The sequence below is a fragment of the Mustela putorius genome, unplaced genomic scaffold, assembly GCF_011764305.1.
Source record: "Mustela putorius furo isolate JIRA1106 unplaced genomic scaffold, ASM1176430v1.1 tig00000407_pilon_pilon_pilon, whole genome shotgun sequence".
NCBI lineage: Eukaryota > Metazoa > Chordata > Mammalia > Carnivora > Mustelidae > Mustela > Mustela putorius.
Genome location: NW_025421373.1, coordinates 1645858 through 1659102, shown reverse-complemented (window position 1 = coordinate 1659102; position 13245 = coordinate 1645858). Strand labels below are relative to the sequence as shown.

General features: G+C 34.1%; 1 pseudogene; it reads left to right on the top strand.

Annotated features, from left to right (window-relative positions):
• Nucleotides 1-11959, top strand: part of LOC101675433 — a 108259-nt pseudogene extending 96300 nt beyond the window's left edge.
• Nucleotides 11960-13245: the final 1286 nt, after the last annotated feature.

Genomic DNA, 13245 nt, shown 5'->3' with positions numbered 1-13245 from the left:
ATATTTTCAGTTATCTCTTTCACTTGGTTTTCAATTACTTTCTTCAATTTTGAAAAGAATAAGAAAGGTTTTGGATCTTAATTTAAGATAAAAATTTGATTCTTACGCTTATTAGAAATTTGATAATTATGAAAAAGTATTTATGTGGTACCTATTATGTGCAGTATGGTGAATATAAATGTTATTCAGATACAACAATCTTTTCTAAGATTTTAAAATCTAAAGCATTTAATAAGATTCAGACAAATATAACACAGGATTGAAAAATATAGGTCATAAAGAGTTAAAAGTAAGAGTCATTATTTATTTGGAAAAGGGAGACTATGCTTTAGCATAGGTCTTGAGAGAGCAAGAAATATTTTTTCCCAGTTGAGATAGACTCTAAAGGGCAAGTGGAATGTAGAACAAAGGAGATGAGTCAAGACTACGGAGCATGTTTGTAGAAATAATGAAGATCTGAAAGTATAAGCATGTATTAAAAAAAGAACAACCCTTAGTTTGGACAGGTCTTGTGTTTCATTAAAGGGATTAGAGAAAGATAAGCTTGAGAAAGTTGAGTGGGGTTAGTTCAAGCAGAAAATTAAATATCAGGAAAATAAAATTGGGGTATTAAAAAAAAGACATTGGCAATTTTGTTTTCTTTCGTGCTGTTTGTTTGCTTGGGAACTGAAATATCAGAGCCTAGGGGACAGACAGAAAAAAGATATTGCACAGAACTTTATGGATATTCCAGGAAAGACAGACTGAAATTATGAACTGGCAGTAGAGAGATGCCAAATAGTAATTTTGGTTATATTTTAGAATTGTCCATATATCTCCTTATGGCAATGAAAAGAAAAATATATGCTACTCTTTGTGTGAAAAGAGAAGCAAATTTTCAGCTTTGCTTGTTACTCTAATATAGATCAAAATAAACATAAAAAATTAAAAAAAATAAAATAAAATAAACAATAAGCCATAGATAGATAATGTTATATTTTTGATATTGAGTTAAGCAGGAAAAGCGTTATGATTACAAAATAATTTCCAGATATTGTGTTTTAAGAAGAACCTCATTATTCTGATTGATTTTAGGAAAAATTCATACAAAAAGAAAATGCTACTCCTTCCAGGTCCCACCCTGACCTGATGAGGAAAAATAAATTCTTGTACAGGTTAAGGCTTACCTACAGAATGAGGGTGTTAAAATGCTCTCTTGCTTTTCATCACCTCTTGAGACATATCTCTAACTCAGTTACTTTCCATGTATGATCAGATCAAACATCAGCTATTCCTGCTCTTTTTCCAAAAGAAGCTATTGCCATTATATTCCTTAAGAGTTTTATACATTTTCAGGACATGTACACTGATAATTAAAATATCTTGCCTTAATTCTGAGGACTAAGTCAAGAGACAATAGAATGAAGGAGACAGAAGGTACATAATATCGTAATTTTGTTCTGCAAAGCTTCCTCCTAGGATATATTTTTAAAAGATTTTATTTATTTATTTGACAGAGAGAGACACAGTGAAAGAAGAACACAAGCAGGGGGAGTGGGAGAGGGAGAAGTAGGCTTCTCGCAGCGCAGGGAGCCCAATCCTGTGCTTCATCTCAGGACCCTGGGAACATGACCTGAGCCCAAGGCAGACACTTAACAACTGAGCCACCCAGGCACCCCCACCTAGAATATTTTAAAGAACCTGTGGCATGTAAATTGGTAACAATAGCCTAAGTTTAGGGATAGGCCTCAACATTCAGAAACATGGCAGTCTAGCTCTATGGGTATGTCAGTTACTCCCATTTGTGACTGACCTATTTCATTTATGTTGTTCTAGAATCTTAATTTTAAGATTTCCATATTAAAAAATTGTTTCTTTTACAGTTGTTATTTTTCACATCTCCTATAAAAACATGTCTTTACTCAACTTTACAAATTAATGTAATGTGCTTTAAAATGTTTATAATTTTGCTTGTCATATTTAAATTTACTCTGTGTATACTGTGAGATGAACATCCAGTCCTTTTTAAATTTTGGAACAATTTAATCTTTAATGTTTTAATCCTTAAAATTTAACATAGCTGATATTTTAAAAATTAACTAATTCAAAATCACTATTGTCATTTCTCTGAATTAAAAAGACTTAAAAAGCCTAATAACCTTCAAAGAGTTTGCATGTTTTTGTTATACAAGATTTCAGTTTTATTATTCTTCACTATTATTTTAAGTATCATCTTTATATTCCTCATCTTCCTGATCTTTATCATTATTTGCATAAATGTTGTGTTATTCAGTAAATGTATATTTAAGTTTATGTACTGTTTTTCCAATGTGTTTCTTTATAATTTCTCAGATTTTACTTTTCAAATATGTTGATTCTTATTAAAATACATTCTTCAGAATCTCTTTGTTTAACGTTATCTTGATTTTTAAAAAGTTTGGGTTGTTTGCAATATATTTTACTCTTATTATTAAAAATAATCTTAAGAGTAAAACAATCTAGTTTGTCAGTATAATCTCTCAGCTCTTTAAATTATTATTCCATTTTTAAATATCTTGCATATACTGTTTTTGAAAAAACTTTTTGTCATTTTTTTTCTTGTAGTACATTTTCCTTTTTCTCTGGCTCCTTTTATCTTTTTATTTTTAAAATATTTTTATTTATTTGAGAGAGAAATAGAAACCATGAGGGGCATGGGCAGAGGGAGTTGCAGGCTCCCGCTGAGCAGGGAGCCCAATGTAGGGCTCAATCTCCAGACCCTGGGATCATAAACTGAGCTGAAGGTAGAGGTGTAACCAACTGAGCCACCCAGGTGCCCCTCCCTGACTTCTTTTAATAAAATTGTTTTGGCTTTGTTTTGCTGAAATTTCAGCTATAATTTGTATATAAAGTAAGTAATTTTTTTAAAAATGTTCTGGTAGGTGTTCTTCTTTTAGCTGTGGTTTTATATCTTTTATCAGTGTGGGACATTCTCAGAATATTCCACTGGCTTGCTGCTGTTTTCAGGCCTTTTAACCCATACTCTTTTTCATTTAACTGTTGTTTCATTTTTCAAGTCTTCTTATTCTCTCAATTGTATTGAGTGATCTTTTTAAATATATTGTGAATTTATAAAATTTGTATTCCCTTGTGACTAATGTGATGCTTTATTCATGAATTTATTTTTGTTTCTGCATTCATTTTCATATACATAATTCTATTTTTTCTTTGCTTCCTCATCATTGAATATCGTTCTGTTTGCACATTTGTCAATAAAATTTGTTTACATATTTCTGCATCATTGGCTGGAATGAGCCTAGAGTAAATATATAGCAAATTAATGCTTCTTGGGTTCTGTGTTAGTGGATCTGGGATTAGTGCAGACTAGAGATGGTAGAATCTGCAATCAGCATTTAGAGGAGAATAAAGAATAACATATGCTCCTGGTCTCTCAGAAACCATAATAATAGAGCTCTACAGATCCACAATGCAGCATGTAGCTTCATGAAGTACAAACACGAAAAACAAGGATTCTTCATCCAAGATGGGGGTTTGCACGAAAGGATAATAAACCAAGAACAGTATATATTTCATTTATAAACTGGCTAGTTTACTGAAAGGCTTCCAATTCATCTGACAGAGCTTAGGAAGAGCTGCTGTAGTCCTCCAGGAAAGAATAGCTTTCTCCGGGAGAAAACAGAAAGAATTGGTGGATGTGTAAAAGTCTAGATGGAAAGTGGATGAGTACAAAGGGCAGTCCTAAGGATTTGGACATGACTGACACCAGCCAATGTATTAAGGTTAAGGAGCCAGGACTCCTTATATGTTGAAAACAACATGGTCTGTCTTAAAAAAATACACACACACACACACACACACACGCACACACACACACACATGCACACACATACTGATGTTTGACTAGAGGTTGAAAAAAGGACCACTGAAAAAACTGTAATGTTAAAGGTCTCCAAGAGATTCTCAGTGAGACCCCTGTTCAGGCAGTTTCAGCAGTGAGAGAGAAAAAAAACATTCCCCTGCCCCAACCCCCCACACCAGTTCTCTTGGTTGAAGTAGGAATTGTCTAAGAGAGGAAGGAGTCCTGGGGGGACATGAAGAAGTGACATTATCACTTTACTCTGTACTAAGAGATGCTATTTCTCTGATAGCCTTACAAAATCTTAAGAGAATTTCAGTAAATTTTCAAAATTTACATATTTAGAGTGTGAAAGTCAGTCTTGGAGACTGACCAAGAGCATACTGTAGAGTATGCTCTCATAATCACAAGTTTTACTGCATCCCGGGAGAACTTTCTCTCATGACCTAAATTATAGAGCCAATGTGATAAATATAAATATTCTCCAAGTCATTAATTGATGAAAACCTAGTTTGGGCTAAGATATCAAATTGGTTTTAAAAGGATACCAAAGATTATCCTCTATTGAAATAGTATTTTAAATAGCAATTTACCAAGTAAATATATGAATTCTACTTCTCAGAGTAAATAGGTTTCTCAAAATTCAGAATCCATATTTATCACAGCAAGGAAAAATTCTGAAGAGGAAAGCATTTATGAATGCAACATTTTTTCCCCCTCTGGGATATCTGAAAACTAGGTTGTTGACTGAAGTGACTGGCTGTTTTCCTTATCAGGCAAACATAACCTTAATACTATTGGAAAGACCATCAAGAGCTTCCAGAAATCAGATTTTAGAGCTAAATGTGCTGTGCAAGTATATTCTTTTCCTTTCATTTTAAGACTGTCATTCTGGAACATTCAGAAGTGTTACATTCATAACCGGAGACAGAACAAACATGCAAAGCTATGGTTTTCAAATTTTGTTATGCATTTCAAACTAAATACTGTTTTGATTGCTGAAGAAAAATAAAACAGCTTGCAAACTGATACAGAATACAGAGCTGATATGGTCATTTTCTAGCATTTTTAGATATTTATGAAGTTTTTTCTGAATTTTCATTTGGAAACTGGATTTCATTCCAATAAATAATCCTGTTTTAAGTACATATTTGCAGCGTAGTAGAGGTAAGATCCAAACACAGCTTTTCTGCCCCCCAAACTATTCTATAATCCTTCCCTAAAAATAATTTTGCTTTAATAAGAAAAATAAATAAGCAGAAGAAATATTTCTAAATTTTAAAACATTATGGCAAGAACTATGTTCCATTGTTAAAATAGGTACCCTTATGTTACGCAATATTTACACACAAAAAAATTGAAATGTGAACTTTATATATTCATTTGATAGTTTTGTTTTATTTTTTCCTCTGATTTTGGGGTAAGGGTCAAAAAGTGAACAAAGAATGACTTAAGGGGAGTTTTTTGGTCAATTCTTCACACGTGAAAAGGAGTAATATCAAGTGTTTTGGTTTAAGAGCATTCCAGCTGGTCTTAAAGGTTAAACTTGCTCCAAGTTGATACACTCATTGCTTGCTGACCTAAAACCTTTGATCTTTAACAAAACTAATTTACTTTCTTTTAGATCTACAGACACTATCTTTGGGGAATGAAGGATCAGAACTTTCTGAGGCCAGAGAGGCCCACAAGTCCTTTTCAAGCAGCCTCAGCTTTCCAATGAGTCCAGCAATTTTTCTGCAAAATGTTTTTCATTTTTAAGGTCACACAAATGGCTTACTGATATCCCTTTGCACATCTGTAGACCTTATCCTCCTTTCCAGAAAGAACAGAATACTCTTGGAGTGCCTGGGTGGCTCAGGCGGTTTAAGTGACCAACTCCTGGTTTCGGGTCAGATCCTGGTTCAGGGGTTATAAGACTGCCCTGTGTGGGGCTCTATGCTCCGTGTGGAGTCAGCTTGAGATTCTTTCTCTCCCTCTGTCCCTCCTCTCTCTCTCTCTCTCAATAAAGAAGTAAATAAGTAAATAAATAAATAAAATCTTTAAAATAAATAAAGAAAGAATACTCTTGCACAACTGCTGGGTACCAAGGAACCAAACTTTCTTGCATAACCTCTGAGCACCATGAGATAACTGTAGTTGGCATCATCGAGTCTCCATGTAATCCAGAAATGTCACAGACCACTGCACTCCCTTAACTGATTTAACCCTTTAAAAATCTTTGGGTCAGATGGAAAGCTTGGAGTTGGCTTTTGGACAAGAGTCTGCCTTCTCCCCAGGTTACCAGCCTCCTGAATAAAGCTCAAATTCTTTTCCAATCAAAATTCATTTCTTGAGGACTCGCTCTGTCCCTCATTTCTTGAGGGACAACAGCCAAACTTGGGTTTCAATAACATTGGTAAATCTGGGTTCCATATATATATATATATATGTGTGTGTGTGTGTGTGTATGTATATATATATGTGTGTGTGTGTATGTATATATATATATGTATATATATGTGTGTGTGTATATACATACACATATACATACACACACACATATATATACATACACACACACACACACACACACATATATATATATATATATATATATATATATAGGCTTATAAACAAGAGTAGTTTATTTGTAGAAGTCTGGAAGTCCAAGATCATTTTTCTATGCATGTCTGAACTAAATATTTTCCTTAGACAAGCAGTATGTTATCCATTTACACCATCTAAATTAATAACATTTATAAACAAATGATAATTTTAGCTTCTGCATGTAATAGTTATAAGGTGTTTTATCTTGTTCACAAAATATACCTGGCTTTTTGATGGCCTGGAGAATTCATGGCAACAGTGAGGGATATAGAGTTGATAATTCATGAGACCATTCTGTGATATTAATGATTTCTTTAAGATTTTATTTTTGATCAGTGGGATTATGGAAGAATTTGGCAATGTAAGGAATAACTATCAGCTGTGTCCTGCCTCAGTTCTTCAGAGTACCATCTATGTTGGCTGCCAATAGATTGTCAAGTCAAGGGATATACAAACTTAGTGTTGACCAAACTTTGCAATGTCTGGTATGTACATTGCTTGGTACAAGTGTAATAATTTGTAAAATGTTGATGTTTGTTATTGATCTCACGTACATGTTTGTATAGACATTAGTGTGTGTACAATCACTTAATGAATATCTTAGATAGGGAACACATCTACACGCAAATTAACTTTTTACCCAGAAGCCTCCAAGAATTTTTATTTTAAGACTTTATTTGTCAGAGAGAGAGAGCGAGCAAGCACAAGCAGGCAGAGTGGCTGGCAGAGGCAGAGCCAGGAGCCTAATGCTCCTCCCTGTTGAGCAAGGAGCCTAATGTGGGACTCAATCCCAGGACCCTGGGATCATGACCTGAGCTGAATGCAGAGGCTTAACTGACTGAACCACCCAGGCATCCCAGAATTTCTATTTTAATATAATCCTGCTCTGACTTATCTTTTTACTTTTATATTCCTATGTAATGATTACTGCAAAATAAAAGTGATATAAAAGATGTGTGAAAGCGACATAAAACTAATGCTTATGTTTGGATTGTGCTTTTTCATAATAACATAATTGTACTATAATCATAGAAAATGAAACTCTGCCAAATTTTATTCTTAAATATTTTTATAGAAAAATTAATGCAAGTTACAAATAAGACAAGTGGCCATCAATCTATTCATTTCCATTTATGGCAGAAAATGATCTCAAATTTGTTGACATTTCAATATCTCAGATTCCAAGTGATTCTGGAAGCTCAAAACCAAAACAGTGCATTATTTACATTCATAATTTGCTTGCTTTTGAGAAAAATGACATCTGTGCAATATCTCCCTTCCAAAACACATTAATTTCTACATAGGCTGAATTTAGAGCTGGGAAAGCTAATATAGAATACCAGTCCTATCTTGTCACATATAAAATAATAAGATTAAAAATATAACATTAATTTTCTAGTAGATATACTCTACAAAAAAAGCATAGACTGTTTTATACCATAAATATGTTATTTTCATAACCAATTCTTTAGAACTTTTTTTATACTTTTTAGCTAAAAATAAAGCAATTTTGGTGAGGGGGTGGTTGGTCTCCAACTCTGAGTTTTAACATAAGCAAAGACTCATGTGTACATCTCCATAATCAGAATACAGGAAAATTCCATCACGCAAAAAATCCCCTCAGGTAGCCAAACTCTCCATTCACACCATGCCCCTTACAACTGATCTGTTTCCATCTTTATAGAATTGTCTTTTCCAGAAATTGTCATTTCCAGAAATGTTTTTTCCAAAATTAAAACTGGAATTTTACAGTAGCAACCCTGTGTACAGCATCATTTTACATCTGGACATTTTAAGTTCACGAGTTATTTCTACTTTTCTCCGTATGTTTTTAAGTCTTTCCTTATATTCTTAATCCTAGTATTCCTATTACTTCTCTTTCCTGAAACTCAAACATGAACTATATTCCTGTGTTTTGATTTTATACTTCCTAGAATAATCACATAGTGATAAGTGTTTCTCTTTTTTTCTGTCTTTATACAGTTGCTTCTCACATAAGCAATATATCTTTTATTCCACAAAATGATTCTTAGTTTCCTAGAATGGGAGGTGCTGCGTTTCAGAGTTTCTCAAAATGACAAGATGCAAATGGGTTGGAAAAAGAGTACTCCTGATATTATATGTTACTTAGTGAGGAAAGGTTTCTAGATTTGGATAAGTTATGAACATCATATTTTAATACTCACAATTTTACATATCAAAATGAATATAAATTCTTATTTCCAGATACTTAAAAAAATAGTAAAAAGCAGTCTATTACTTTGGGCATTAAAGGATTACAAGCAAAAGATAAAGGTGGTTTCAGTACCCTAGTTCTGAGAATTTCAGATTGTTTATTTTCTGTAAATTTACTTCAATATAAAAATGCCTGTGAATGGATTAAGTTTATGTCATCTCTGAATCTATTAATTGTTGTGTCCTGATTGCACTTGTGTGGGTTGTTCTTGAGACATAAGTGGTCAGTTCAGAACTCAAAGGGTTACATGCACAATCCAGAAGAGCATATTTCTTGTTCTTGGGTTAGCTCTCTGATAGTGCTGTTTTGCTCTCCACTCCCTCATCATCTGCTACCAGTGCCATATTGATTCCTGAAAGCTTTCTATATTGAATCTGCTTTCCTTCTAATTGAAGTGATGCAGTTTGGATTCTCCTGGAGTAGATACTGAAAGGGAGTTAGAATTACAAAAGGTATATTGAAAAATAACACTTTGAAAGAAAAGGAAGCAGGTAGGACTGTGCAGGGCAAATAATCAGGCTGTGATTCCATCATGACAACACCTGAGCCAGCCCAATGGAAAGTTTCCAGAGCAAATACTGCCTGTTAAAGAAATCCCTTTGTTGCATAGAAATGGCTAGATTCTTTTACTACCGTTATGGTCCACCATTGGCTGGGCACCTCCTTTACAAGAGCATAGCTGCTGCTCTAAAAGGTAGGTGTACCCTGAAAGTCCTAAGCACTGCAGACTTTAACATATTGTAGTTGGACAGAAGGTCTTTCCAGCTTGAGAAAGTAGAAGTGTTGTTTCTGTTTTTCCAAGTCTGACACAGCAAGCCAAATAAAAATAATAACAATAATAATAATAATGCCTAACTAATTTCTTTACCTCATATTAATAACTTAATAAATTTCTTCCTTTCTATGTGTACATATAATTATAACTGCTAATTCAGAATATATTATTAAACTAGATCACAGATAAAGAATTAGTATTATTAAAATGTCCACACTATCCAAAGCAATTTACAGATTCAATGTACTCTCTATCAAAATACCAACAGCATTTTTCAAAAAAGTAGAATGATACTAAATTTATATGGAACCCGTGAATGACCCCAAATAGCCAAAGCAATCTTGAGAGAGAACAACAAAGCTAAAGGTATTACAATTCCACACTCAAAATATACTACAGAGCTGTACTAATCAAAACAGTATGATACCGGCATGAAAAAAACCATAGATCAATAGAACAGAATAGAGAGTCCAGAAATAAGCCTACATTTATAAGGTAAATTAATCTATGTCCAAGGAGGCAAGAATATACAATGGGGAAAACACAGTCTCTTTAATAAGTGGTGCTGGAAAATTGAGCAGCTACATGCAAAAGAATGAAAACAGACCACATTCTAACACCATACACAGAAATAAACTAATGGATTAAAGACCTAAATATGAGACCTGGAATCATAAAAATTTTAGAAGAGAATACAGACAGAAAATTCTCTGATATCAGCCATATCAAATTTTTCTAGATATGCTTCCTGGGGCAAGGGAAATAAAAGCAAAAATGAACTATTAGGATTACATCAAAATAAAAAGCTTTTGCACTGTGAATGAAATCATCAATGAAACAAAAGAGCAACTCACTGATCAAGAGGTGATATTTGCAAATGTTATCTCTGGTAAGGGATTACTATTCAAAGTATGTAAAGAACTTTTACTCAACATTGTAAAAACAAACAATCCAATTAATAAAAATGGCAGAATGAAGTAGAGGTGACCTCAGGGATGAGCTAATGCTTTAGTGGCTTACCTTGGCTCAGTGGACAGTGTGGCTCATAGCCATGAACCAGGATCTCCACATTGTGGCACCATCATATTCTCCAGATGATATCCCACTCTTGGAAAATGAGCTAAGGTCTTCAATGGAGTAAATTATATGCCTATTCCCAAAGATGGTCCCTTTCTTAAAGCACTACTCTTTGAAGTTAGATTATTGGATGATGATAAGAACTTAATACAGAGTCATGATAACTGGTTCACACACAATAAAACATCTGTTTATGGTCTCCTAAGAGGTGGAGAACTCTGGAAAGTTGTTGCTTTTCTGAAGAATAACATGATATATGTTTATGTTCCACTGTTGAATAAGCTGTATCTCCTCATCCACCATTAATTCACGTTAGTGGAATTTCACAAGGCTCTTTTCTTTTAGAGGTAACATTGATATATATATTTTTTTACTTGGGACAGAAAAAAGACACTGAGCTAAATACAAAATTGAACCAATTGCTTGATTTACTTCTACAAAATTGTCCATTGGAATTTTCTTGGATGCCAACCTACAGAACTCACTGGGTAGTGCTAGTCTTGTTTCTGTGATGCATCTATAAAAGCAGCCAGCCTGGAAAGTTAGAACCTACAAAGGAAAACCACAAGTTTCTATTTCTATCACTGAAAAGGTAAAATCCATACAATATGATAAATAGGATATAGCAGATACAAGGCAAGTCTTTGGAGCTATCATTTTCAAGTGCGATTTAGAAAGAATCATGCCAAACGTTACAATCAGCTTGAGTCTCCCCACCAATGGATCTCCACTTCAGAATATTCTAGTTCATCCTTGTGTGACTTCTCTTGACCTTGGCATTCTGACTTGTAGTAGCATTGATGCAATGGATGATTCTGCACTTAGTGTACCTTACAAATTTCCATTCACTCTTCCTTTAGAGGAAGAGTGTTTTCCTTTCCTTTCCTTCATGTTACTATACTTTCCGGTTCCTGTCCCTCCAATTGTGGGTTTTTTGCCTTTTTTTTTTTTTTTCAAATGAAAGAGGAAGAAGTACACGTAAAAATAACAGTTAATTTAAAATATCACGAAAGTGTCAAAAATAATTTTAAAATCTGTGAAGCTCATGTATCTTTTTATAATAGAGGTTCAATTAGTAATGCAAAGTTAGTTTTGGCCAGCTTGAAGTATTTCAAGAGGAAAGCTTATATTGATCTAGATTATTGGATACAAGTTCCTCAGATCAATGGAAATTAGTCTTTCTGGAACTGTAAGTTTTGGAGCCAAGAGTCATAAGAAGCATCCATTTGACTAGATTTGGATTGGAGGTACAGCATATTTAAAACTTCATTTTAGAATCTTAGATTATACATTCATTCACTGGTTGTTAAACACAGATCAGCATTTAGTTCAACTTTCTGCATCAGAAAAACCAAAATTAAGTACATACTGGAAACAAATTTCTTCTGATTATTACATTTGGAATTATAAAGCTCCTGCTCCAGTAACATATGGATCATTATTAGTATAATTAACCCATGTTTAAATAGGATCTATATAATGGTAACATAGCTTAAATTAAATAATAGTCTTTTATTTTCAATCTGTATGCATATAACCTATGAGTAAAAAAAATGAATGATTTAATTATAAAAATACTTTGGTCTAATGTTTTTATTCTGACAGTTTGAAAGAACATTTTTTTTAAAAGATTTTATTTATTCACTTGAGAGAGTGCGAGTGAGCAGGAGTGGTGGGAGAGAAGGGGCAGAGGGAGAGGGAGAAGCAGACTCTCTTTTGAACAAGGAGCCTGATTCAGGACTTGATGCAGGGCTTGACGCAGGGCTTTATTCCAGGATGGGGAGATCTACTCAAGATGAAGCAGACACTTAACTAAGCCATCCAGGTGTCCCATTTTGAAAGAATATCTTAAAGATGAATGTCTCCTAAGATATTACTCTTTGATTTTACTCTAATGATCCAGAGCATAAAACAGTGTTGATTCACTTTAGGCTTATTTTAGACTGGTCCTGGGTCACCCTACCATACATGTTCTTTTCTGCCCCTGTGGGAGATGTGACTATCAATTGTAGCCTTAGGTCTCCACTGAGTCTTCCTGGACTCAGCTCAGGCTCTTTCTCATTGCAGAGCTGCAGGAAGCTACTCCTGATGGATTGAAGATGATATGCAAAATAGAAAACAAACAAACAAACAAACAAACAAACAAAAAACCCTCTTTGCTCTTTCAAAGCTGCATAGTAAACCCTTAGTGTGATGTGTTGTTATAGAATACCAGATACAACATCAGAAACCACCATAAATCTCTTGAAAAAAAAATAGTGAAAATGAAGGCGTATTGGTTAATAGTAACCTGTTCTTAATCAGAACTATCTTATTGGCTAAGAAAGAATATGTGTAATTCTAAAAAATTTAAAAATAAATTTAAAAAATTAAGAAGGGCCGAAGACTTGAACATACATTTTTCTATTTTTCAAAAAAGACATGTAGATGGCCAACAGATTCATGAAAAGATGCACAACATCACTAATCATCTGCGACAACATGGATGGAACTAGAGCGTATCATGCTTAGCGAAATAAGTCAAGCAGAGAAAGACAACTATAATATGATCTCCCTGATATGAGGAAGTGGTGATGCAACATGGGGGCTTAAGTGGGTAGGAGAAGAATCAATGAAACAAGATGGGATTGGGAGGGAGACAAACCATAAGTGACTCTTAATCTCACAAAACAAACTGAGGGCTGCTGGGGGGAGGGGGTTTGGGAGAAGGGGGTGGGATTATGGACATTGGGGAGG